The sequence below is a fragment of the Phoca vitulina genome, unplaced genomic scaffold, assembly GCF_004348235.1.
Source record: "Phoca vitulina isolate PV1807 unplaced genomic scaffold, GSC_HSeal_1.0 scaffold1, whole genome shotgun sequence".
Lineage (NCBI taxonomy): Eukaryota > Metazoa > Chordata > Mammalia > Carnivora > Phocidae > Phoca > Phoca vitulina.
The window spans coordinates 91,020,936-91,047,099 of record NW_022589704.1 but is presented as its reverse complement, the minus strand read 5'-3'; the positions used below and the strand labels follow the sequence as shown (position 1 = coordinate 91,047,099).

Sequence of the window (26,164 nt, the reverse complement as noted above, 5' to 3'; positions counted from 1 at the left end):
GGCTCCTATGGTTGTTATGAGACTATTAAGTAAGATGATGTATGTCAACTATTAAGTATGGTGTGTGTATACATGGGAGACTTAATAAGGATGACATAGCTTAGCAAGAGAACACAGAAATATGTTATATCCAGTCTTGAATGCCTTTTCTTGAATGCCTTTAACGTTTGGAATAGTTTTAGATTTAAAGAAAAGATATAAAGGTAGTACAGAGGGTTCCTGTATCCCTAGCATCCAATTTCCCCTATTGTAACATTTTATGTCATCATGGTACATTTCTCACAACTGATGAACACCTACTGATCTATTATGATTAACTAAATTCCATACTTTATTCTAATTTTATTGGTTCTCTGATTTCTTTTTTCTCTTCCAGGATCCCATTCAGGATACTACATCATGTCTAGTCATCATGTCTCCTCAGGCTCCTTTGAACTATGATAGTTCCTCACATTTTCCTGGGTTTTAATGAACTTGACAGTTTTGAGGAGTAATGGTCAGGAAATTTTTAGAATGTTCTTTTATTTTGGATTGCCTAATAGTTTTCTCATAATTAGATTGGGACTATGGATTTTTGGGAGGCAGGACACATAGGTGAAGTGTTCTCCCCATGTCAAAGGTACATGTCAAGGGTACACACTATTAATATGACTCATCACTGTTGGGTTAACCTTTAACCTTGATCAGCTGTGTTTATCAGGTTACTTTTTTTCCATGCTTTGCTCTTTGGAAGCAAGTCACTAAGAATAACCCAAACCTAAAGGATGGGGAAGTTGTGCTCTACCTCTTGGAAGGGGGGAATATTTACATAAATTACTTGGAATGTTTTTGTGCAGGACATTTATTCTCCTCCTCTCCCTTTATTTACTTATCCAGTTTATATCAGCATGAATTCATGATTATCTTATACTTTGGCTTGTAATGCAATACTACACTATTTATTTTGTTGCTCACATTCTGATTTTGGCTATCAAGTATTCTTTCAGTTGGCTCTTATGTCCCTTTGATATACTCCATCATTTTGTTTTTGAGCACATCTTTACTTTCTGGCACTATGAGATGTTTCTGGCTCATCTTGTATATTTCTTACTTCATCTTAGAACTAGCCATTTTTCCAAGAAACCTTTGTTCTTTTTATTAAAGAATGATATTAGAAATTAAGATCTGGGCACTGGGTGTGTTCTTTGCTATTGTGGTGTCATTGCTTCTAGACACTCTCAGCACATAGAGCTAGGAAATATATGTACATCGTTCAGAGATATTGCAGGTTTGGTTCCAGATCATTGCAACAACCTGAATATTGCAAAAAAGCATGCCAAAAGAGTTTTTGCTTCCCACTGCATATAAAGTTTATGTTTATACTTTAGCATAGACTATTAAGTGTGTAGTCTCATTATACCTAAAAAGCAACGTACATACCTTAATTTAAAAATACTTTATTGCTAAAAAATGCTGACCATCATCTGAGCTTTCAGAGAATCCTAATCATCCTAATCTTTTTGCTGGTGGAGGGTCTTGCCTTGATGTTGATGGCTGCTGACTGGTCAGGGTGATGGCCGTTGAAAGCTGGTCATTTCGTACAGTAAGAAAACATTGCAGTTTGCTGCATCTTTTGACTTTTGCTTTCATGAATGAGTTCTCTATAGCATGTGACACTGTTTGATAGCATTTTACCTCACAATAGAACTTCTTACAAAGTTGGTATCAGGCTTCTCAAATCCTGCCACTTCTTTATCAGCTAAGTTTATGTAACATTCTGAGTCCTTTGTTGTCATTTCAACACTCTTTACAGCATATTCAAGAGTAGATTCCATCTCAAGAAACCATTTTCTTTGTTCATTCATAAGAGGCAACTCCTCATCCATTCAAGTTTTCTCATGAGATGGTAGCAATTCAGTCACATCTTCAGGCTCTACTTCTAATTCTAGTTCTCTTGCTGTTTCCACCACATGTGCAGTTACTTCCTCCACTGAAGTCTTGAACCCCTCGGAGTCATCCAGAAGGGTTGGAATCAACTTCTTCCAAACTCCTGTGAATGTTGATGTTTTGACCTCTTTCCTTGAATCATGAATATTCTTCATGGAATCTAGAGTAGGGAATCCTTTCCAGAAGGTTTTTAATGTACTTTGTCTATCAGAGACACTGTCTGTGGCAGCTGTAGCCTTACAAAATGTATTTCTTACATAATAAGACTTGAAATACAAAGTTGCTCCTTGATCCATGGGCTGCAGCATGGATATTGTGTTAGCAGGCATTATTAATTAAAGCAATATTAATCTTGTTGTACATCTCCATCAGAGCTCTTGGGTAACCAGGTGCATTGTCAATCAATGAGCAGTAATATTTTAAATGGAATCTGTTTTTTTCTTTTTTCTTGAATTGGATCTTTTTTTTTTTTTTTTTTTCCTGAGCAGGATGTCTCAACCCTGGGCATAAAATAATCAGTAAACCACGTGGCAAACAGATGTGCTGTCATCCAGACTTTGTTGTTCCATTTATAGAGCACAGGCAGAATAGATTTAGCAGAGTTCTTAAGTGCCCTAGGATTTTCAGAATGGTAAATAAACATTGGCTTCAACTTCAAGTCACCAGCTGCATTTGCCCCTAACAAGAGAGTCAGCCTGTGCTTGGAAACTTTGAAGCCAGGCATTGACTTTTCCTCTCTAGCTATGAAGTCCTAGATGCCACCTGCTTCCAATAGAAGGCTGTTTCATCTACATTGAAGGTCTGTTGTTGAGAGTAGTCCCCTTCATTAATTATCTTAGCTAGATCTTCTGGAGAACTTGCTGCAGCTTCTCCATCAGCACTTGTGGTTTCAGCTCACACTTTGATTTATGGAGATGGCTTCTTTCCTTAAACCTCATGAACCAACCTCTTCTGGCTTCAAACTTTGCCTCTTTAGCTGGCTCACCTCTCTCAACTTTCATAGAATTGAAGAGGCCTTGCTCTGGATTAGGCTTGGGCTTAAAGGAATGGTGTGGCTGGTTTGATCTTCTATCCAAACCACCAAAAGTGTCTCCACATTAGCAATAAGGCTGTTTCACTTTTTTTAAAAAAATATTTTATTTATTTATTTGAGAGAGAGAGCACAGAGGGAGAGTGAGAGGAAGAAGTAGAATCCCTGCTGAGCAGAGAGCCTGATGTGGGGCTTGATCCCAGGACCCAAGAGATCATGACCTGAGCCAAAGGCAGACACTTAACCGACTGAGCCACCCAGCGCCCCATTTCACTTTATCATGTGTGTTCATTGGAATAGCACTTTTAATTCCTTCAAGAATGTTTCCTTTGCATTCACAACTTGGTAAGCTGTTTGGTGCAAGAGGCCTAGCTTTTGGCCTGTTTCAGCTTTTTCAACATGCCTTCCTCACTAAGCTTAATAATTTCTAGCTTTTGATTTGAGAAGTGAGAAGTGAGTGACACTTACTCTTACTTGAACACTTAGAGGCCATTGTAGGGTTATGAATTGACCCAATTTCCATATTGTTGTGTCTCAGGGAATAGGGAAGCCTGAGGAGAGGGACAGATTCTGGCGGGTTGGGGGGTGGGGATGGCTGGCAGGTCCAGTGGAGTAGTCAGAACACACACATTTGTGAATTAAGTTCGCTGTCTTATGTAGGCATGGTTTGTGGCATGACTGTAATAGTAACATCAAAGATCACTGATCACAGATTACCACAACAAATCTAATAATAATAAAATACTTTGCAATATTTCAAGAATTACCAAAATGTGACACAGAGACACAAAGTGAGCAAATGCTGTTGGAAAAAATGGCACCAATAGACTTGTTTGACCCAGTGTTGCCACATACCTTCAATTTGTAAAAAAAAAAAAGAAAAAAAAAAGAAAAAAAAAGAAGAAAATTCAGTTATCTGCCAAGTGCAATAAAGTGAAGCACAAAAAAGCGAGATGTATCTGTATGTATAGAATGTCTACATTAAGCTAAACATGACTTCCTACTCATATCGCCAATTCTAATCTGTTACCACATGTTTATTCTACTCTTCTCCGCTTGCTTTTCTGTAATCTACTTTAATAGTGAGAAATCTGGCTCCCAGCATCAGTCACACATTCCAGGTATCCATTTACAGTGCTTTCAGAATTGTCAGCTTGTCTCCTCTTGAGAAACAACGTTATCAATTAGAGTATTATGGACAGTTCCTTCTGTCTATAGTCTTAAAAGTTTCCAGTCATTTCTAAAGTTATGTAGGTCAGCACCACTTTTTTCCCACTTCCTTCAGTGAGGTTCTGTCATACATTTGGAATCAAGCTTGAGTCTCTTGTTACAGTCTGCATTCTGTCCTGGGATAACCCCTTTTCCTGATCGATTTTTTTTTTCTTATTTTATATGCACTGAGCTTCCTTCCTTGTGCTGTATGAAGTCCTATGGGTTTTGGAAAATACGTGGTGTCACATATCCACCATGACAGTATTCCATAGAATAGCTTCACTGCCCTAAAAAAATATCCCCTGTGTTTCCCTTATTTGAGTCTTTGTCTCTTCCCCACAAATACCTGGCAATCACAGATCTATTATTCTGTCTATAGTTTTGCTTTCTCTAGAATATCATATAAATGAAATCCTACAATAGAGAGCTTCCCCAGCCTAGCTTTTTTCATTTAGCAGTATGCATGTAAGATTTATCCATGTTGTTATGTGGATTAATAGCCTGTTCCTTTTCATCACTGTGTAGTATCATGCGTAGTATGATTATACAGCAATTTGTATATCCATTCACCTATTGAAAGACAATGTGATTTCTTCTAGGTTTTGATAATCACAAAGAAAGCCACTATAAAGTTTTGTGTGCAGGTTTTTGTATGGATACATGTTTTCAGATCAGTTGGGTAAATACCTAGGTGTGGGACTTTTAGAGTGACTGTACCATTTTGCATTCCCTCCAGCAGTGAATAAGTGTTCCTGTTCTTCCACATCCTCATTAGTGCTGGTATACCAGTTCTTCCCATCCCTAGAAATACCCACATTTAAACACATGTATTTCCTATTTTGGAACTATTCTATAGCATCTGGCCATAGTTAAAGCTACTAAGGGTCATTTGGTCTTCTTTTAGATCTGTGTCCTTGTGCTGGAGCTTTGACCATGTTGTCAACTAGGGTTAATTTTCTTTCAGAAGTCTGAAGTGCCTAAAGTATCTTTCCATTGTTGGATACTTGCCTAAGCCACTGTTCATTAGAAACACTAGTTTTATATATTCACTTGTTTATCAAGTATTTATTGAATGCCCACTATATGTTGAACCTTGGGGATAGAGCAGTGAGAAAAAAGTGACAAGGTTCTTGTAGTTACAGAGCTTGCATGTGTGGGGAAGAGCAACTTTTCATCTATAATACATATGATAGACTCTGTGGGAGAATACAATATAAGGTAGTGATAAATGTCATGACCAAACTAAAGTAGGGTCTAGGATTTTAGAGAACACAGGAGTTTTCAGGGGAAAGTGGGGGTGGTCAGGAAAAGGCTCCCTGAGAAGAGGTTAGTGAGCAGGTCTCTGAAAGTAGTGAGGAAATGAACCAGGTGGGTGTCCAGAGGAATGAACATTCCAGCAGATGCCCTGAAGTGGTAGTGTGCTTGCCATTTTTGAGTAGCAGTGAGGTGTGCAGTGCTGAGTAAGCAAGAGTGGTAGGATATGAAGTTGGAGAGAGCGTAGAGACTGGGTCTTGTTGGATTTGGGAGACCATTGCTTCTTTTTTTTTTATTTCTAATTTTTAAGTTTTTTTTTTTTAATTTAAGTTCAGTTAATTAACATATAATGTATTATTAGTTTCAGAGATAGATTCAGTGATTCATCAGTCTTATATAACACCCAGTGCTCATCACATCATGTGCCCTCCTTAATGTCCATCACCCTGTCACCCCATCTCCCCCACCTCCTCCCCTCCAGCAGCCCTCAGTTTGTTTCCTATAGTTAAGAGGCTTTTACGGTTTGTCTCCTTCTCTGGTTTTGTCTTGTTTTACTTTTTTCCTCTCTTCCCCTATGATCCTCTGTTTTGTTTCTTAAATTCCACATATGAGTGAGATCATATGACAATTGTCTTTCTCTGTATGCTAAGCGAAATAAGTCAATCAGAGACCATTGCTTCTTAAAATTCCATGTGCCCAGGCATCACCTGGGAATCTTGTTGAAATGCAAATTCTGATTCCATAGGTCTGGGGTGGGACCTAGGATTATTCATTTCTCATAAGCTTCTTGGTGAATGCACTGCTGCTGGTTCAATGGACTGTAATATGAACAGCAAAGTGGGAAACTCTTGTCATGGTTTTATTATGAGTAAAACTAAAAGTCTGAGGAGGATTCTCAGCACAGGAATGATGTAACTTGATTGATAATTTTGAAGTCTCCTCATCCCATTTTGTGGAGAATCCTATGAGGAAGTCAAGGAGAAAACCCAGAGACCAGCCAGGAGGCTGCGGCTCTAGTCAGGGTGAAAGATTCTGATGCTTGGTCTTGGGGTGGTGGTGATGGCAGTAATGGGGAAAAGGCCAGCCAGCACAGTTGTGTAGTTTGTGCACTGCCCGAGATACTAACAGAGTGGGGATATTGAGCTGGCAATCCAGCTACATTCCGTTTGCCAAGCTTTTTATTTTGTGATTCATCAGCTGAGAGGGAGACATCTTTTACAATTCCTCCTCCTCAGAAGGACATGGGTGCCTTCTTATAATTCATGCAAAGGGAAGGTGTGTGTTACCTGTGCTCGGTGTAAGAAGTGGCTGGATTTAGTTTAGGAGACTCTGGGTAGTTAACATGTGGAGGAGAGGAGTGTAATAAGAGCCTTGGTCTTTTACTTTTCACTTCTGCTGTCATGTGTTGCTGCTTGAGTTCATGGCCCATGAAAGCTTTTCCTGGAAAGCAGAGTAGCCACAGAGGAGCTAAGCTGAACTTTGAATTTTCCAGAGAGTAGTCTTTCAAAGAAATTGCTCCTGCCAGAGGAGAAGCAAAACAGACCCAAGTCATTTGTTTCAGGCTTCTCTCCGTGAGCAGACAGAAGTGATACCTCTTTAAAAATGTCTCTATGCGACTGTAAAAGCGGTCGCTAAGTATAAAAGGAGAGAGCCATAGATACCTCTGCCACTTTCCAGGCTGCATCTGGTAGTTCATCTCCCACTCCTCACTGCAAAAGCGGTCTGAAGTTATGTCTTGTCCAAAAATGAAACCATAAGAGATCCATCATGTTTTCTGTAGCTGCTGAAAACAGTGTGGTTTCTCTGGGAATGTCTTAATCAAGCTGCTTGTTGAATAGTGCTTACATTGGGTTCCTTTATGAAAGGTCACTTCATCCTTAAGCGTTTTCTGGCGGTGCGCTGGGCACTGCCCGTGGATGTTTAGCTGTTGAGTCCTTTAGACTATACACTTTAGTTAGTTTGCGTGCCATTTTTACTTAGATAAACATGGTCTGATCCATGAGGCATGTTCTTTGTAGATGATGCATCGGCACTGTGCCAAACCTGTGTGAAAGGTAAAGAAATAACAAGTGATGATAGTGTTGTAACCCTTGGGCTGGCACTGCTCCCAGCAGGAATTGTTTGAGTTTCTCTATGGGGGTATCATGCTTGATTTATGCTCCTATGCTAAATATGAGGTGTTAGGAGCCACCTTGACAGAAGTTGGAGGTGCAGAGGGTCCTGGGGAGACTCCTTTACTCCTCAGTTCCCTTCTGTTGAGGTGGTTTCTATCCATTGACTTCTTTCTAAAACGATGTCTTGAGGGCAGGTTAATGTGTTATGCTGGCCTGTCAGCAGGGTCTCTCCATAATTCATTTTATGTTCATTTAGGTAGGGGTTGGAACTAAACTCTCAAGTATAAAACACAGTCTTGGAGGAATTTATCCTCCAGAGCAGCGGACCCCAAATACAGAACCTACTGAGATCAGGCATGTGATGTCAAGGAGTAGAGAGGACTATGGGCACACAGCCTTCGAAAGAGGAGAGCCACTGCTGAGCAGCTGTTGTGGTCACTATTTGTAAGTGTAGCTGCCATATGGAGACATTTCAACAGAAGCCCAGAAGTCACAAGTCTTATGTAAAATCTCCTGATTTTTAAATGGTGGAAAGTAATTCAAAAAGATTCTAAGTCTAGTTCAGACCAGACAAACTATGTCTAAAGGCTAGATTCAGCCACTGAAATGCTTATTCTTAATTAAGCTCCACCCTAGTGTATGAATAGCCTGCCTTTTTCAAAATAAAATGTGTTAACAGTGGTGAGCTAATGAGCCAAAAAAGAGCTGAGGAAAAGAAATTTTCACAAAAAATATGTCCTGTGAACCCTGAAATTAATATATAGAATCTAAAAAAACTAACCCAGTGATAATTGCTGAGCATTCTGTGATCTAGATAATAAACTATCCCAAGAAGGCAGAGGGCAAAGCTTCCAAGTAAGACAGGCGCGAATCCTCATCTTCATCCCTTGACTATTTCACTTGGCATTTTTTTTTTTTTGCCTGCCATGTACTGGACATTTATTAGAAGGCCTGAGGGTCTCACATAGCAAAAGAACTACTTTCTACTTCTACTTCATGAGTTTCTAAAATAAAATCCGAACTCTCAGCCAAAAGAAGATGGATGTCTAGTCCAATGGGGGCTGGACAGAGTTCAGGCCATATCCGGGGTGTCTGGTAGTGGGAAACGTGGTGAGATGATTCCCCTTCTGTGCAGAACCAAGACTGTGCTTTGCATTTGAGAATTTAGTTTCAACTCCTACCTAAACTAACATAAAATGAATTATTAAGTGCAATATAAAGCAAATTACTTGATTAGAGCATTGGGTTTCAAACATTTTATGATCTTATGAATCACATATAAGTGATTAATGCTAAATAAAGTATAGCTTGGCTGTTTAAATATCAAAAATTTGAAAACTCATTCTGGAGTCCTTTTGAAATTGCCAGAGCACTCTGAGCACACATAGTTTTTTTTGTTTGTTTTTTTGTTTTGTTTTTATTATGTTCTGTTAATCACCATACATTACATCATTAGTTTTTGATGTAGTGTTCCATGATTCATTGTTTGTGTATAACACCCAGTGCTCCATGCAGAACATGCCCTCTTTAATACCCATCACCAGGCTAACCCATCCTCCCACCCCCCTCCCCTCTAGAACCCTCAGTTTGTTTCTGAGAGTCCATAGTCTCTCATGGTTCATCTCCCCCTCCGATTTCCCCCCTCCTCATTCTTCCCCTCCTGCTATCTTGTTCTTTTTTTTTTTTCTCTTTTTAACATATAATGTGTTATTTGTTTCAGAGGTACAGGTCTGTGATTCAACAGTCTTACACAATTCACAGCACTCACCATAGCACATACCCTCCCCAGTGTCTATCACCCAACCACCCCATCCCTCTCACCCCCCCACCACTCCAGCAACCCTCAGTTTATTTCCTGAGATTAAGAATTCCTCATATCAGTGAGGTCATATGATACATGTCTTTCTCTGATTGACTTATTTCGCTCAGCATAATACCCTCCAGTTCCATCCATGTCATTGCAAATGGCAAGATTTCATTCCTTTTGATGGCTACATAATATTCCATTGTATATATACACCACATCTTCTTTATCCATTCATCTGTTGATGGACATCTTGGCTCTTTCCATAGTTTGGCTATTGTGGACATTGCTGCTATAAACATCGGGGTGCACGTACCCCTTCGGATCCCTACATTTGTATCTTTTGTGTAAATACCCAGTAGTGCAATTGCTGGATCGTATGGTAGCTCTATTTTCAACTTTTTGAGGAACCTCCATACTGTTTTCCAGAGTGGCTGCACCAGCTTGCATTCCCACCAACAGTGTAGGAGGGTTCCCCTTTCTCCGCATCCCCGCCAACATCTGTCGTTTCCTGACTTGTTAATTTTAGCCATTCTGACTGGTGTGAGGTGGTATCTCATTGAGGTTTTGATTTGGATTTCCCTGATGCCGAGTGATGTTGAGCACTTTTTCATGTGTCTGTTGGCCATTTGGATGTCTTCTTTGGAAAAATGTCTGTTCATGTCTTCTGCCCATTTCTTGATTGGATCATTTGTTCTTTGGGTGTTGAGTTTGATAAGTTCTTTATAGATTTTGGATACTAGCCCTTTATCTGATATGTCATTTGCAAATATCTTCTCCTATTCTGTCAGTTGTCTTTTGGTTTTGTTGACGGTTTCTTTTGCTGTGCAGAAGCTTTTTATCTTGATGAAGTCCCAATAGTTCATTTTTGCCCTTGCTTCCCTTGCTGTTGGCTATGTTTCTAGGAAGAAGTTGCTGTGGCTGAGGTCGAAGAGGTTGCTGCCTGTGTTCTCCTTTAGGATTTTGATGGACTCCTGTCTCACATTGAGGTTTCAACCATTTGGAGTCTATTTTTGTGTGTGGTGTAAGAAAATGAGCCAGTTTCATTCTTCTGCATGTGGCTGTCCAATTTTCCCAACACCATTTGTTGAAGAGACTGTCTTTTTTCCATTGGACATTCTTTCCTGCTTTGTCAAAGATGAGTTGACCATAGAGTTGAGGGTCCATTTCTGGGCTCTCTATTCTGTCCCATTGATCTCTGTGTCTGTTTTTATGCCAGTACCATACTGTCTTGATGATGACAGCTTTGTAATAGAGCTTGAAGTCCGGAATTGTGATGCCGCCGGCTTTGCTTTTCTTTTTCAACATTCCTCTGGCTATTCGGGGTCTTTTCTGGTTCCATACAAATTTTAGGATTATTTGTTCCATTTCTTTGAAAAAAGTGGATGGTATTTTGATAGGGATTGCATTGAATGTGTAGATTGCTCTAGGTAGCATCGACATCATCACAATATTTGTTCTTCCAATCCATGAACATGGAACGTTTTTCTATTTCTTTGTGTCTTACTCCATTTCTTTCATGAGTACTTTATAGTTTTCTGAGTACAGATTCTTTGCCTCTTTGGTTAGATTTATTCCTAGGTATCTTATGGTTTTGGGTGCAATTGTAAATGGGATCGAGTCCTTAATTTCTCTTTCTTCTGTCTTGTTGTTGGTGTATAGGAATGCCACTGATTTCTGTGCATTGATTTTATATGCTGCCACTTGACTGAATTCCTGTATGAGTTCTAGCAGTTTTAGGGTGGAGTCTTTTGGGTTTTCCACATAAAGTATCATATCATCTGCAAAGAGTGAGAGTTTGACTTCTTCTTTGCCGATTTGGATGGCTTTGATTTCTTTTTGTTGTCTGATTGCTGTGGCTAGGACTTCTAGACCTATGTTGAAAAGCAGTGGTGATAGTGGACATCCCTGCTGTGTTCCTGACCTTAGGGGGAAAACTCTCAATTTTTCCCCATTGAGAATGATATTCGCTGTGAGTTTTTCATAGATGGCTTTTATGATATTGAGGTATGTACCCTCTATCCCTATACTCTGAAGAGTTTTGATCAAGAAAGGATGCTGTACTTTGCACACATGGTTATTGCAGCCTAGATATGGGGATTTCTTTTTCTTGTTTAATTGGCCAATACTTTCCTATGTTATTTGCCTAATGATTGTCATGGAAAATTTTAATGGCATTTGCAGTTAATTATCTGGAAAGAATATAAAAATTTATAGCATGAAGTTGACCCAAAGCTCGGTGGTTGACACTAATATTTGTATTTGTTTGGTTCTTTGTAATACAAAAACCATGTTTTCATGCTGTAACTTACATGATTCTGATAAGGTGTTGGGAAAGTAGCTGTGAGCTAAAACAGAAGCTGAGCAAAATAATCATGATGATGATGATGATGGTAAATATAATAGCAATGATAGCTACTATTTATTAAGAAGTTTCTATGTGCCAGGCACAGTGCTAAATACTTTACAGACATTATCCTATATACTCATCAGCTCAACTTAAAAAAGTAAGCACCAATATCTTCATTTCTGAGATGAAGAGACCACGGTTTGGAAACTTGAAGCAGTTTGTTGTAGGTCACACACAAATAGGCAGCACAGTGGAATTCAGCCTCAGGCCTGTTCCCTCAAATGTCACCACCATGAACTTTCTAGGTTATTCTATTAATAAATGACAGTGTCTAATTCAGGAAACCATTGCTTTTTAGACTACAATAAGTTTTGTTTTAAGAGAAAATTATTTTTGATAGTTCACACGAGCCATTTTTTGTTGGGTGAATAGGAATCTGTTCACAAATTTCTGATGGTGCAAACGAGCAGTATCCGTTGGTATTCAGCCAGCAGTAAGTTAAATTCCCCAGCTATTATTAAATCAGTGGATTTACAAGATAAAATAATAATATAATTGGGTAAAAGTGTGTCTTATGTACCACATTTTTCTTCTGTTTAATTACTTTTCCTCTCTCTAATTAATATCCTTTCTGAGACCTCATACTTGCTTCATTTTGATGAATATGCAATGATTTTTCCCCAGTATGCCTACACAGGGTTTGAAGCAAAACTATTGACCTATGTGTCAAATGATCTTTCTTTTTTATTATTACTCTTTATTAAAGCCATTTAACCTGCCCTCAGACCTGCTGTGAGTTAACTGGAGTTCATTGTGCATTCAGACCCTTTAGATTAGCCCCACAGTATGACTACAAAGCTCATGTTGGCTGGAAAGTTAATGATGGATACTTCTTATTTCCCAAGTGAAGGAAAAATGGAACTCCTCTCTTTGAGGTGACTTAGAGAATTGACAAACGGCTTGACTGAATTAACATTGGTTTTAGTTTGGAGGCAGCTGAAGGTGTCTAATTCCTGATTCCAGATTTGAATTCACACAACTTTGAATGTCAACTACAAAATTGAGAATAATATTTATGAAAATGCCGTGATTCAATTCAAGTTCTATTCTATTCTATTTATGTATGTATGTATGTATGTATGTGTGTATGTATGTATTTATTTATTTATAGTGAGCTCTGCAGAGTGGTTTTTTTGTTGTTTTCAGAAACGTAGGGTGAAATGATAGCCATGTTCTTCCAAGTGAGGTTGTTATGTTACTTACTGAGCACGATCAGCTTATTTCTGTTCTCATGACTCTACCAAATTTTCTTTTAGATTTCATTAATTTTTGCATTATCTTCCTCCGTTCGCTGAAGGATTTTCTCCTGCGATTCTTGGAAGAGTTTTGTGAATTAAGTGATCCTCATTTTACAAATGAAGATCTGTGACTCAGCAGAGTGACACTGTGACTTGTTCTCTGAGCTTGGTATGTGGCAACAGAAGGACTGGTGACCTTGGGTTTTCTGACTTGGGCTATTGCAAGCTCTCACAGTTCTCAGTATCTCCCAGTGTTCTGTTATACACACTCTCCAGACCTGCCAGTCAGGAACCTGCACTTCTGTTTTTCTTTGATCTTTGAATTGGGTCAGAATTTCCTTAGAGTAATTATGGAGTAAGAATTATATGAACTGCATATATTGCTTTGTTCCTGGATGAGGATGTCTAAATTTCCCATCTAAAATGAAAACAGGCCTTAAAAAGGAAGTAGAAAAGTTAAAGCTGTATTCTTAATGTGCATTCACTTAGATTAGTCTCAGAATGGACTTACTGGTAATTATTAATGCATAATTAAATGGTACCAATTACAGTTCTTCTGAAAAGTCTTTTTAAAAGATATATTTTAAAATAAAATACACGTTCTTTTTTTTCTTAAAGATTTTATTTATTTATTTGATAGAGACACAGAGAGAGAGCACAAGTAGGCAGAGGGAGAGGGAGAAGCAGGCTCCTCACTGAGCAGGGAGCCCAATGCGGGGCTCGATCCCAGGACCCTGGGATCCTGACCTGAGCCGAAGGCAGACACTTAACTGACTAAGCCACCCAGGCGCCCCAAAATACATGTTCTTATTGCCTTGATACATAATATTTTGTATATGCAAATAAATCTTAAGGAAAAATTGTTATAAACACTTGGATTTTTCTTTCATCAGCTTATATGAGTAATAAGATTTCCAGCCCCTTTGGTCTAAAGCAGGGGTTGGTGAACTATGGCCTATTACCTGTTTTTGAATGGCTCTCAAGCTATGAAAATTTTTTTTATACTTCTCGATGGTTGAAAATAAATCAAAAGAAGAAAAATACTTCATGACATGCGAAATTATATCATATTCTACTTTTAGTATCTATGAATAAAGTTTTAGAGGAGCACAGCCGTGGTCAGCTCATTCATTTATGTACCATCTCTTTCTACTTTTGCATTATAGTAACAGAGGTGAGTAGTTGTGACAGTCTGTTTGGTCTGCAAACTCAAAAATATTGATTATCTAGTTCTGTCCGCAAAAGTCTGCCAACTCTTGACCTAAGGAAAATTATAGAAAAGTATATCAGTATTTAAATATATCTTTTATTTCCTAAATAGATGGTATTGCCTCTTTGATTTTGGATTCACTGAGCTAGGGCAAGAATGACTTGAGTAGGCCAGCCAGGCAGAAGGATATTAAACTTTTGGCCTGTTCGATAAGATATCCCCTGCCAGCCTTCCATCACTCCTGACTTGGTACTAGAGGCATTGATTTGGAGTAAGACACTGTTTCTTCTGATAAACCCTGTTAAACGATACCCAGATTACCTGTCAGCATCCACTAAGTTCGTGTTTCCCGTGTGTTTCCTGTTGGAATTGATAGCAGTGATCTTAGTGTATGAGGTGAGTTTATGAGATGCTTTTTTTTTCCTTTGATGAAGATATTTGACTTAAAATATATTAGAGAAAATAATTATAACATCAAACTTTTGATTTCTTGGGTGATATGAGACTAAAATATTTACATAAAAGCATGAGCTGATATAAAGAAGAAGTAGAGAGTAATTGATAATAAGCAAGTTTGGTAAATGTTGTGAACTTTGTAAACAAATGGCCCAAGTTTGTAAAACACTACTTTAGAAAAGATGAAAATGATTAGCTTATGAGTTTAGTTGTAAGATCCAGGGCACGTCAGGACACATAGAGAGGTAAATTTTGACTGGATGGATGGGATGAGGGAATGCCCAGCTGAAAGCGAGGTTCTTTGAATGGGGAGCAAGGATGAGGGGAGGGACATCAGAATTCAGCCTGTGATTATTTGGAACATGAAGAAAGCATTTCTGTGCCCCATGATTTTTAGAGTTTCTTTAAGTTTTGAGTTTAGAGGCCCTTGACATTATTTCATTATATCTGATTACATCTTAGGGGAGAGATTATTTGTTTTATTGATGCTTTCAGATTTAGGGATTTAAGAAGCTTGAAAAGTACCTTGAGAATGTGAAGTGTCTACTATTACATGCATACAAATTCTGAAATGGAGAATATTCTGCCTCTTCAACTTGGTATCCTGCTTTAATAAGTCTATTGTTTGAGGCTCTTTTATAGTCTTGAAAAAAAGGATTTTATTAGCTGCATAGGGTTCTCTTGCATGAATGAAACATAGTTTAGTTCTCTCTTCCTAAAATTTTGGATGTTTTGTTTTGCTGTTATAAATAACTGTGAGATAAACAACTGTCATCTTTGGTTACACTTCTGATAATTTCCTGAGGATAGATTTCTACACAGATAATGGCAAGTTGCCCACCAGAAAGGTTGTAAAGATTACGTTTCCATTGGGAATGTACATGAAATGCCCTGTTTATTTATTTTTATATCTATATTTGTATATATGAGAAAAGTTTCATGACTTTTTATGGACTGGCACATTTCTCATGAATACTATACCTGAATATTTATTTATCTGTTAGTATGATGAGTAAGACTCTTTATCCCATTATTTTCTATTGACTTTTTGCTGGTGTGTTAAGGAAACAATTATTTTTGGATATTTTGTATGTGGTCATATTACTGAATTCTGTTCATTCTAAAAGTATTTGAGTGGATTCAGTCAGTTTGCATTTGGACAACAGAGAGGTGAGAATAGATCCTAGGGATAAAAATCTTCTGTTTTCCTCACTGTATGTGCAAATATACATAAAAGCCTCCATTGTTGGTACGTTCTTATCTAAGTCAAACAACAATGCTAGTAAGTAAAATGCTGCTAGGATCTAATTTGGGTGAATACAACTGGATTAATCTGCAATTTTCAATGCTGTCCTTTAAGAGTAGAACTTTTAGAAATACTAAGGTCTTGTTTGGTATTGCTTGTCATATTTGTTTTTTTTTTTAAAAAAAGAGAGAATATGATTTTTCTAAGAAAAGGGTTGAATTGTGTTCAGCATTATAAAGAACCTGGAATGGGTTACAAAATGACTACAGTCCCTTGCTTCTTTTAACTTAAAACAGAATTTATGTTTTAATTTAGTTTTTCAGCCTTTATGTGAAATTGTTTAACATGAGTGTTAAGGCCAATGGTATAATAAAATGTCACTGATTCTTCATTTCTAATTTTTTTCATTTAGCAATGTCCATTGGCTTTCAAATAAGTCAGTTTTTAGGGCACTAGATTTGGCTGCTTATAGCTCTAATAAAATGATGCTGTTATAAAGGAGAATTGTCATTTTAGGAGCTATCAGACTTTTATACTCTTGATACCTTGGCATCTCAGTGGAGAATTAGGTATTGATGCATGGGTGAAAGCAGATTTAATGAACATGAAAACCACTGAGAAGCTGTGTGCTTCATACCTTGTTTTGCTTATTTCTCCTCAATCCTCCAATGTCAACACTGGGAACAAAAGGATCCAACCTAGTGTCCTTGAAAAAAAATATAATGGGTAGAATATCTCAAATTGTCATTTATCAGGGGCTTTGAAAGTCAAGATCATTATTATTTTTTTAAGGATACAAGGTGTAATTATGTAAATGCACTAATAGAGCACATCTGCTGTTTTTCCTGCTCAGTACACCTTCTTCCTTTCTTCAGAATTAGGACCTTAATCTACCTTTGGAGAGAATCACCACTCATTCATTCTCTCACTGTGTCCTAGGGTGGAATTGACCTCACCCTTGGGCTCTCTGTGTTGGGTTTGGGATCCTGACTTTGTCAATCCAAACCTCCTCCCCTGCTCTGTTTCTCGACCCCCAAATCTTAGGGGTTTACTCAGGAGTGGGACCGGAGCCAAGCAAGGCCAGCTCACATTATTCTCAGGCAGTGTCCTCGGTCGCCTGGAGGGAGGTACTCACTTCCCCCTGGGAGGACTAAATGAGCTGATGAAAGGCTGGACGTGGGTTGGCTATCTGAGCCACTACTTGGGGAGAAGAAATCAGAGACAAGACCTAGAGAGATACAGGCTCCTGAGGTAATTGCTTTAGAGCCACTCCCCTCCCCTGTCCCCCAGCTGTGGCTAAAATGAGCTCTACCATGGATGTTAAAAATTATATCCACCAATACATTTTCCTTCCTTTTAATTCATTGTAGGAGTGTTGGGGATATTTTGGTCATCTGTAAAGGAAAGAATCCTGAGAAATCTATTGTTCTCCTCACTCAGCTTATTCTGCTTCAGCCACACTGGTGCTTTGCTGCCCCCAAAACATGTCGGGCACCTCAGGCCATTTGCATTTTCTGGTCCTTCTGTCTGGAAAACTCTTCCCTTCCCCATGGCTGTGGTCCTTACCGTTCACCTCTGTGCTCAGGGGTCACCTCTTTAGGGAGGCCCTTCCTGAATTCTTATTTAAAATGGAAGCATGTACATCCCTCCATAACCCCCTTCTAACTGCTTCCTAGTATGCTAAATCCCTAATTATTATTATTTTTTTCAAAGATTTCATTTATTTTTTAACAGGGAGAGAGACAGTGAGAGAGGGAACACAAGCAGGGAGAGTGGGAGAGGGAGAAGCAGGCTTCCCGTGGAACAGGGAGCCCGATGCGGGGCTCGATCCCAGGACCCTGGGATCATGACCTGAGCTGGAGGCAGATGCTTAACGACTGAGCCATCCAGGCGCCCTAAATCCCTGATTATTTATAAATCATCAGAATTGTCCCACATCTACTGTAATATGAGATCCTTGAAGGAGGAGATTTGTGTTTGCTTTATTTTCTGTAGTATCCCTAGCATTTGAAGTGCTAGATAGGGTGGCTGCTCAGGAAATGTTTGTTGAACTGTATAAAAATGGTAGCTAATTCCTCCAGAGATTACTTATTAATTACAAAGGGGAAGTGGTTACACAGTAGAATAACCTGGTGGACACCATGTTAAAGTCAACATCACCAGTAATGGGACAAGTCAGTGTTACATGCCTCCTAAACTGATACACTGAGGTCTGTGACAACTTGCCACAGATGAAAGGAAACATAAAAATATCGGATAAATCCAACATGAGAAGCATTCTACAAAATAGCTTGTTTCTATTCTTTAAAAATACCAATATTATAAATGAAAAAAAAAAAGCTGGGAAACTTTCTATATTAAAGGAAACTAAAGAGACATGGTGACCAAATTCAATGTGTGATCCTGGATCAGAAAAAGTAACATGAAGGTGGTTATTGGAAAATTGGAAGAATGTGAACATGGACTGTACATTAGAGAACAGTAGTGTACCGATGTCAGATTCTTGAATTCGATAATGATACTGTGGTTATATAAGGGATTGTCCTTGTTCTTATGTAATACACACAGAAGTATTTAAGGTGAAGCATCATGGTGTTTGCAACTTTCAAAAAATTTCAGCACTATCTGTATCTGTATATTTATATTTACATATCCCTATCTATAACTATTTATCAAAAAAGTAAGTGCTATAAAATGTTAGCAATTAAAGAATTTAGATGAAGTGTAAATGAAAAGTCATTGTATTAAAAAAACTGACTTACCTCTAAATTACAAGAATAACATTAGGTGGAGCCTTGTGAAATTACCAATAATCGGCCATTTTTGACATAAAAATGCCAACTTCACGTAGTTTACCTAATACTCTTGCAACTTCTCTGTGAGTTTGGTTTTTTTAAAGAAAAATTTTTAGAAAGGAAGCAAATGTGGTAGGTATGACTGGGCAATCTTTACTGGATAACATGGATCATTTTTTCCCCCAATAATTTATATCAGCTCAACTTTTTAAGGTCTCATATTCTGTGTATTTGCTGAGGGAAAGAAAGAAAATGTAAAGTTGCCAATTCATGATTTCTCAGCCTCTACTGATGATAATTTTGTCGTACTTGATGTTTATTTATAATCAGTTTAAAACTCTAAACTTCATCCTGTGTGGTCGGTCATTCAGAGCTCCTTGGTCCTGGCTCCTCAAGAATGTATCTCCTGAGACCGGTTCAGAGGGGGTTCATTCTCCCCCCACCCCTCAGTCGTGCTCCTATGCAGTGGTGGCCGGGTGACAGTAGGAGTAGCGGCAGTGGGGAGGGGAGAGTCTTCTTGGGTGACTGACAAGCACAGTGGCTGGAGGGGTGAAAGAGCTTCATTTTCTGTTCTCTCTTGCCTCCCTGGCTGTTGCTGGAGGTGCATGGCCCAAACTTCTGTAAGGTCTCCTTGCTGTCTTTGGCCGTGGTCTCCTGTGAGTTTCTCTTGCCTTGGTGTTCTCAGCACACACGGAATTTGTGTGCCCTGTCTTGATTCCAAACTCACTGAGCTCAAGCGGTGCCTTCACATGTTTTTTTTTTATAACCTTTTACCGGGATACTTGCCTCAACCCGCCTTTGCCTATGAATCTCCATGCTCTCCTGAAAACCTTAGCAGGGTACTGCTTTGCAGTGTTCACAGGACTTGGTAAGAGTTTTGCAAACGTGTGCTGTCTAGAGAGAACACAACGAACTATATTAGGATGTGGATGACCAGCGACATAAGAGATGGCTTGGCCTTGGATCCTGGCTCATTTAATTCAAGCTTCTCTGAAGAGGGAGAGTGAGCCACATTCACACCAGATAGGACAGAGCCACTAGGGTATAACTGGAAGGCGAGTTGGCAGTTGTAAAGAGGAAGTTCGATCCTCTTCCCTCTTGGATTTCTGTAAATGATGTAGAGACCAGCGCACTGCCATTCTTGGGGAGTTGATTGTTCAGAGTTATGAGGACTGTCGTGCTGAGACCATCCATCCAGACATGCTTCCACCAAACCCACTTTAGGATGATTTAATTCCAGCCAGGACTCCCTTCCGTTGTAGGTATGTGTACTGAAATACAAAAGCCAAGGGGCACCTATCATCTTAGGCGTCATCACAGGCCTCCCCTGAGATGGACTCCTATTGGTGCTCCAGGGGCTGCTGCCACGTTGGGCACCGCTAATGGTCCGTTACTGAGGGATAAATGATATCAAGCACTCCTTTAAGCACCTTAAATACTTGGAGTCACTTAGTCCTCAGATCAAAGAGCAAATTTATGAGATAGGCCTTATTGTTGCCATTTTACAGATGAAGAAACTGAGTCTAAGGGAAGTCACGTGGCGATTACATTGTACAGCAAGGTTTTGACTCTAGTTCTGATTGATTTGAAGCCTGTTGCTCTTGAAGCTTGTCTTAAAATATGCATAATAATGTCCAATAAAAGAAGAGAGGAAGCATCCCATGGAAGGAGCTAGTGTTGAAGGCCCAGGGCACATGCTTTAGTGTGCTGAATATCACCATGGAGCAGGTTTAAAAGGGAGATGCCTATCTCCAGACATCATGACTCAGTGGATGGAGTGGGGTGTCCGATAGTTGTAGGAGCACCCCAGGTGATTTTGATGTTCTAACTGTCCTAAATTTGCTAGATTTAACTGTGTATATTAATTAAACTGTTTATTCTAAGTAAACATGTGGCTTCTAATTTATTTCATGGTATACTGTTGGGGACCTTTCCTTGAAGAAGTTTGGGCTCTAATTGCAAGGCAGTTTTGTCAATTAAGCACCTTCTTTTAGGACTTGGGTAATACTTAGCACATTGATTGGCACAGTACATGCTTTCTGTTAATTGGTTGGTTCGTTAATGTGGAAGAGATGTGTATCATCTGGAAGAGGTGCATTACCATGTAGCATAGCCTACTACGAGATGGTTTTTCAAAGACAAAGGCAGAGATAATGCATAACCAAGGAGAATGGGGCTGTCAGTAATAACATTTGGAAATTCCTCAACTCTCCTCCAGCATGGGCCATTAAGACTCGCTGATTTGAAGATATCCAGCTGCTAGCAGACATTATAGTATGTTCTCTCTCAATTTTGGTTTCATTTTCTTTTTCTTGTGACAGACGGTACTCGCTTTGGTTAGGAGAAAGCAGATGATACTTCTTCTTAAGTTATCCTTACAATTATCAGTTAACCTTTCCTCCTTTCTCTCTCTTTTGCTTCATAAAGTCCTCTCTGTCTTTTGCCAGTAACTTTTTTTTTTTTTTACATTTTTTAAACTTGTATCTTCACACATTTTACTTTTTTATACATAAAACCTGGCTTAACTTTTGCTTTTTATGACATTCCCATTTGCTCTTTATTCTCCAAAAAGATCTCATTTTAGCCAAAATTTTCTTTTCTAAAGTTCATTTTTATTGTCTTCCTGACTTTCCTCCTCCTTTTCTCAGGGTTTGTGTAGTCGCTTTAACATTTATACCCTTAAGAAATTTATACCCTTAAGAAATTTATACTCTTAAGAAATTTATACTTAATTGACAAAGAACATCCAGGTAAGTCTCTTCCTTTGAATTGTTCCTTACTGGTATTAGAAGCTTGGCCAAGACATGGAAAAAATGGATCTCATGAACGCTGATTCATTGAAAGGGTTCTTTAGCAGATTTTGTGGTAAGTTGTTCCTGCCATGATGATGATCGTCATTGATGAAAGAAATTCTTAATATGTACTCAGTACCTACTGTGGCTCAGACATTGTACTGAACATTTTGCCACTATTATCTCCTTTAATCTTCGTAACAGTGTGCTGAGTTCAGTCCCTTTCTAACCCCTTCTGTTTAGAGAAGGAAATGATGCTGTTTTACTGGGAATGAGGACACTGGTGGGGTTGGGGTGATTTGAAAGTGGAACCTCCTCCGAGGGAACAGCCCAGAATCGGTGGTTTCTCAGGGCCTGAGAATGTCAGAGGGATTGTTTCATGGGGTTACCCTACCCATTGAGACACCCATCCACCCTGCCCCTGCACCAGCGTGTTAGGGAAGATAGGAACATAGATTTTAGTCATTGTGCTGTGCTGTTAATCAGAGTGCAATCAGTCCATCCTTCCTGGATGTTGATGCCCCAGTGTAAAGGAGGCCTCACACAGAGACACTGCAGCTGGGCTGTTGAGGACAAAAGGGCCAGGCCTCTGGTGGGAGGAGGAGAAATAGAGGGAGGAGAAGAGCGGGGAGCCGGCCCCAAATTTTAAATGCTATTTTACTTTTTTATTTTTAAAGATTGTATTTATTTGAGAAGGAGAGAGAGAGCCAGAGAGAGTGCAAGAGCGTGAGCGGGGGGAGGGGCAGAGGGAGAAGCAGACTCCCTGCTGAGCAGGGAGCCCAAAGCCAGGGGGCTTGATCCTAGGACCCTGGGATCATGACCTGAGCTGAAGGCAGAAGCTTAACTGAGCCACCCAGGCACCCCTTAAATGCTATTTTAAATGCAAAAGTTTTAAATGCTACTACCTATGAGGAAAGTTATGTGAAAAGGAATTAAGAAACTTTCCCAGAGATACAAAGCAGTAGGTGGTACAGCCGAGATTTGAATGTAAATAGTTGCTCTGGACATGTTCTATTCTTCTCTGCCTTTTTTTTTTTTTTTTAAAGACTATAAACATATTAATTTTGGAATTTGCACTCTTTTGTTATATATAAGTATCTCTACTTAATATTATATAAGGCTAGATCTCTTTTTTGTTCATATCTAGATAATGATTTTTTGTTATGTGAGCTTGGAAGTTCATTTCTTTGGACCCATCTAAAATATAAACCCCAAAGTTATTTCTTTTAGAGGGCTATTCCTGGAGTGTTGACAAATCATTTTGTGTGGCTGGGCTTCAGTATTTTGAGTGTACCAAATATAATCAGTGTTTGACTGATTAAATATGTTACTTACAAAATATTTTATTAGGTTTGCAAACTCTAATACATGGTCTGCTGTCATGTTTCGGATAGTTAAGGGTGGGTGTGGAAACTTTTAATACATGGAGTGTCTTCTCTTGCTGATAGATGTTTCTGTAAAAAATGGATAAGGTGATGAGATCAGAATCAACTGTGTTTCTTATGCAGAACCAGTGCTTGAGATGCATGCTAAGTCCCTAGCTATGCATCTCATTAACTTGCCTAGCAGTTGGAGATCTGCATACTGACTTTGAGAATATCTCATTACTGTATTTTTCTAAGGGAGGCTTTACATTTGCCAAAGAACTGACAAGATATGTGTCTCTATAACTCAACTAGTTTTATATTATGATCAATATGAAAGATTGCCTCTGATTACCTGGGGACACCATGAAACTGTTAACATATATTAGGTTTCTGGTTTATTTTCTGATTGACTGAATTCTGTAAAATTTAAGAAAAGGAGGTGCATTGAAGAAAATGTTAAAAAACTATTTCTTCCTGCTCAGCTTTTTAAAAGTATTTGCCTTTTAATTTTTGCAACAATTTAAAAGAGAAATGAAAAGACAGTTGCCCCATTTTTGCAGATAATAACGTCTAAAAGGAAAACAAGTTAGTTTTCTATTGCTGCTACAACAAATTATCACAAACTTAATGTCTTAAATGGCCAAATTTATTATCTTACTGAACTTGAGATCATACTCTGACTTGGGTCTCATTAGGCTAAAATCAAGGTGTCGGCAGGGCTCTGCTACTTTCTGGAGGCTCCAGGAATGCAGGAGGCTGCCTGCATTCCTTGGCTCATTCCCCCTCCCTTGGATCCAGCAACAACAGTCCAGCCCCTCAAATTCTTCCAGTCTCTCCTTCTTTTTCTTCTTCTTCCCTCTTGTCTCTTTAACGCATCCAGCACCCATCCCTCTGGTTTTTAGGACTCATCTGATTAGTTGGGCCCAGCTTGATAACCCAGGATAATCTCCCCATCTCAAGACCCTGACCCTTAATGACCTCTGCAGTGCCCTTTTTGTGATGTAAGGTAACGTATTTGAAGATTCTGGAGATAAGGATGTGAACTCCTTTAGCAGGGTCATTATTCTGCCTACCACAGGTTCCTAGATGTCATGACATGGATTGAAAAATAGCTCTTTATATGCTCTAGTCTCATCCTATTAGTTATGGAATTGTAGTCTCTGAAGTAGACTTTCTGAAATATAAAGTAGTTCATAATTATTTAAATGTACTCTGATAAAACAGATTTCAGGAAATGGCAGATATGAAATAGTGAGGCTCTTATTTACTATATTTCCTCAGGTTAAGAGGCCAGTTCTCTAGGATTAGAGAGAGTTTGTTATTGTTTTCTGTGGTTTGAAATCATTTTGTGCATTTGTGGTAGCTCCCAAATAAACTGAAGGAGGTAAATCTGACTCATCTCTTCTTCCCCAAAAGGTCATGCTCAGTGCTGAGCCCACGGTTTCTTGTTCATTTGTTGATTGCTGTTAATAAGCTGTTCAATTACTAAATAACTCCGATCAGGCTGGCCAAAGGAACATTGCACAAGGCTCAGATTGTGTTTTCTGATTTCGGCCTCTTTTTCCCTCTCTTCTGTTCCATGTCACATTGTCCCATTTCACCTCCTCTGGAAGATATGGGAGCCTTTTGTTCTAGCAAAACCTGCTGTTAAATTCTTTACTCACAATGCCTGGTAGAATGTGTTTGCATCATAATACTCATGAAAACTACCCAGGAGAGGTCATGGAACCTCAGATGCATCCAAGAAATGGAAGAGGAATTTCTTCGCGATAAGGCTTTCCTGGTGGTCCCCAATCACACTATGCTCCCTATTTTCTCTGCACTGGAAGATGTCTCCATTGCTACATGTTCAGTGATGGAAAAGGGATGATATATTTTAGTAATAGCCTTGAGCGTAGTATCTAACTCTGGGTAGATACCGATTTGTTGGTTAACTTATATATTTATAACCCTGTCACTTTGAGGGTAGAGTTTCTGGCTTTTCTTAACACAGGGTATACTGATAAATAGAAACCTAGAATTAGAAAACCAGAACAAGTGCAGGAAAAGAAAATATGCAAACATGTAGTTAATATAGTTTCTGTGATTAACAAGCCGATTGGACCTTATAGTAACCACAGCAGAGAGAATCATGAGAAGTCACCAATCCCTCTGGCAATGCTAGGTCAGCTCCAGACTTCCCCAGGATTTCTGACTCGTTTTTTGGTGGGGTCTGTCATGACTTGGAACATACAACATGTTCCAATACAACACAATAAAGAGTGCTACAGTATCCAAGATATCTAGAAAACCCGTATTAATGGTACTCTGGTGTCCGGGCCTATGTGGGTCAACATCCTGAAAAGAAAGATGAATGTATATTTCTAAAATGTTGGGGACAAACAGAAAAAGACTCATGTGTGGCCTTAAGCAGCGAGGAGAGAGAAACTTAAGTGTGGTTATTCAGGTAAGGGCAAATGGCACTGATTCGTGTCTACACTAGAGAGTGAAAGTGAAGTCTTTTTTTTAAATAATTCTTTTAAGATTTTATTTATTTGAGAGACAGAGAGTGAGAAAACGCATGAGCATTGAGGGGGGACAGAGGGAGAAGCAGGCTCCCTGCTGAGTGGGAGCCCGAAGAAGGACTAGATCGCAGAACCCTGGGATCCTGACCTGAGCTGAAGGCAGACACTTAGCCATCTGAGCCACCCAGGTGCCCCAAAAGTGAAGTCTTGTTTGAGGAAAGAATGTCCTTTACGTGGCCAGACTCTGTTGCTAGTGTGTTGCGACAGTTTAGCAGAGGTTGACGGTAGGGTGATGAGTGCCAGAAAGGACCTCTTAGCCCCATACACTGGATTGAAATCCAAGCAGAAGCTCTCCCAGTGCTCAGAATGTGTCATAGACCACTTTCTTTAGCGGAAGATACAGGCAGATTTCTTGAGTTGATACTTAAGTGTAGGCATTTGTTGTCAATAGGAAGATATAGCTAGAAATAGTTACACTGAAAAGAGTGAGAGAGGTAGAGAGGGGGAGATGGGGAGGGGAGAAGGGGAGGGGGAGAAGGGGAGATGGGGAGAGGCTTCTGAGTTTCCTTACTAGGTCCCTTCTCTCTTTTGTCTGTCACATGGCAGCATGAGACTCCTCTATTATTGATGGTGTCCTACTAGACTGTAAACTCCATGAGAGTAGAAACCATGCCTGTTTTAGCACCTGACACAAGAGTGTGCACTCAGTAAATATTTGTTAAATGAGTGGAATCTTACTTCTTCTATGAAGTCTTCATTAGCTATTCATGCCATGAAGTTCTCCCTTTTCAAGGTTACTCTGGTGT

The 26,164-nt window shown here is 39.2% G+C and overlaps 1 protein-coding gene and 1 pseudogene across 1 annotated transcript in view; one reads left to right on the top strand and one right to left on the bottom strand.

Annotated features, from left to right (window-relative positions):
- The window catches only part of THSD7B (thrombospondin type 1 domain containing 7B), an 870,666-nt gene that overhangs the window by 44,205 nt on the left and 800,297 nt on the right, over positions 1-26,164 (top strand). The window lies entirely within an intron of this gene.
- LOC116632738 lies at positions 1,486-3,449 on the bottom strand (annotated as a pseudogene).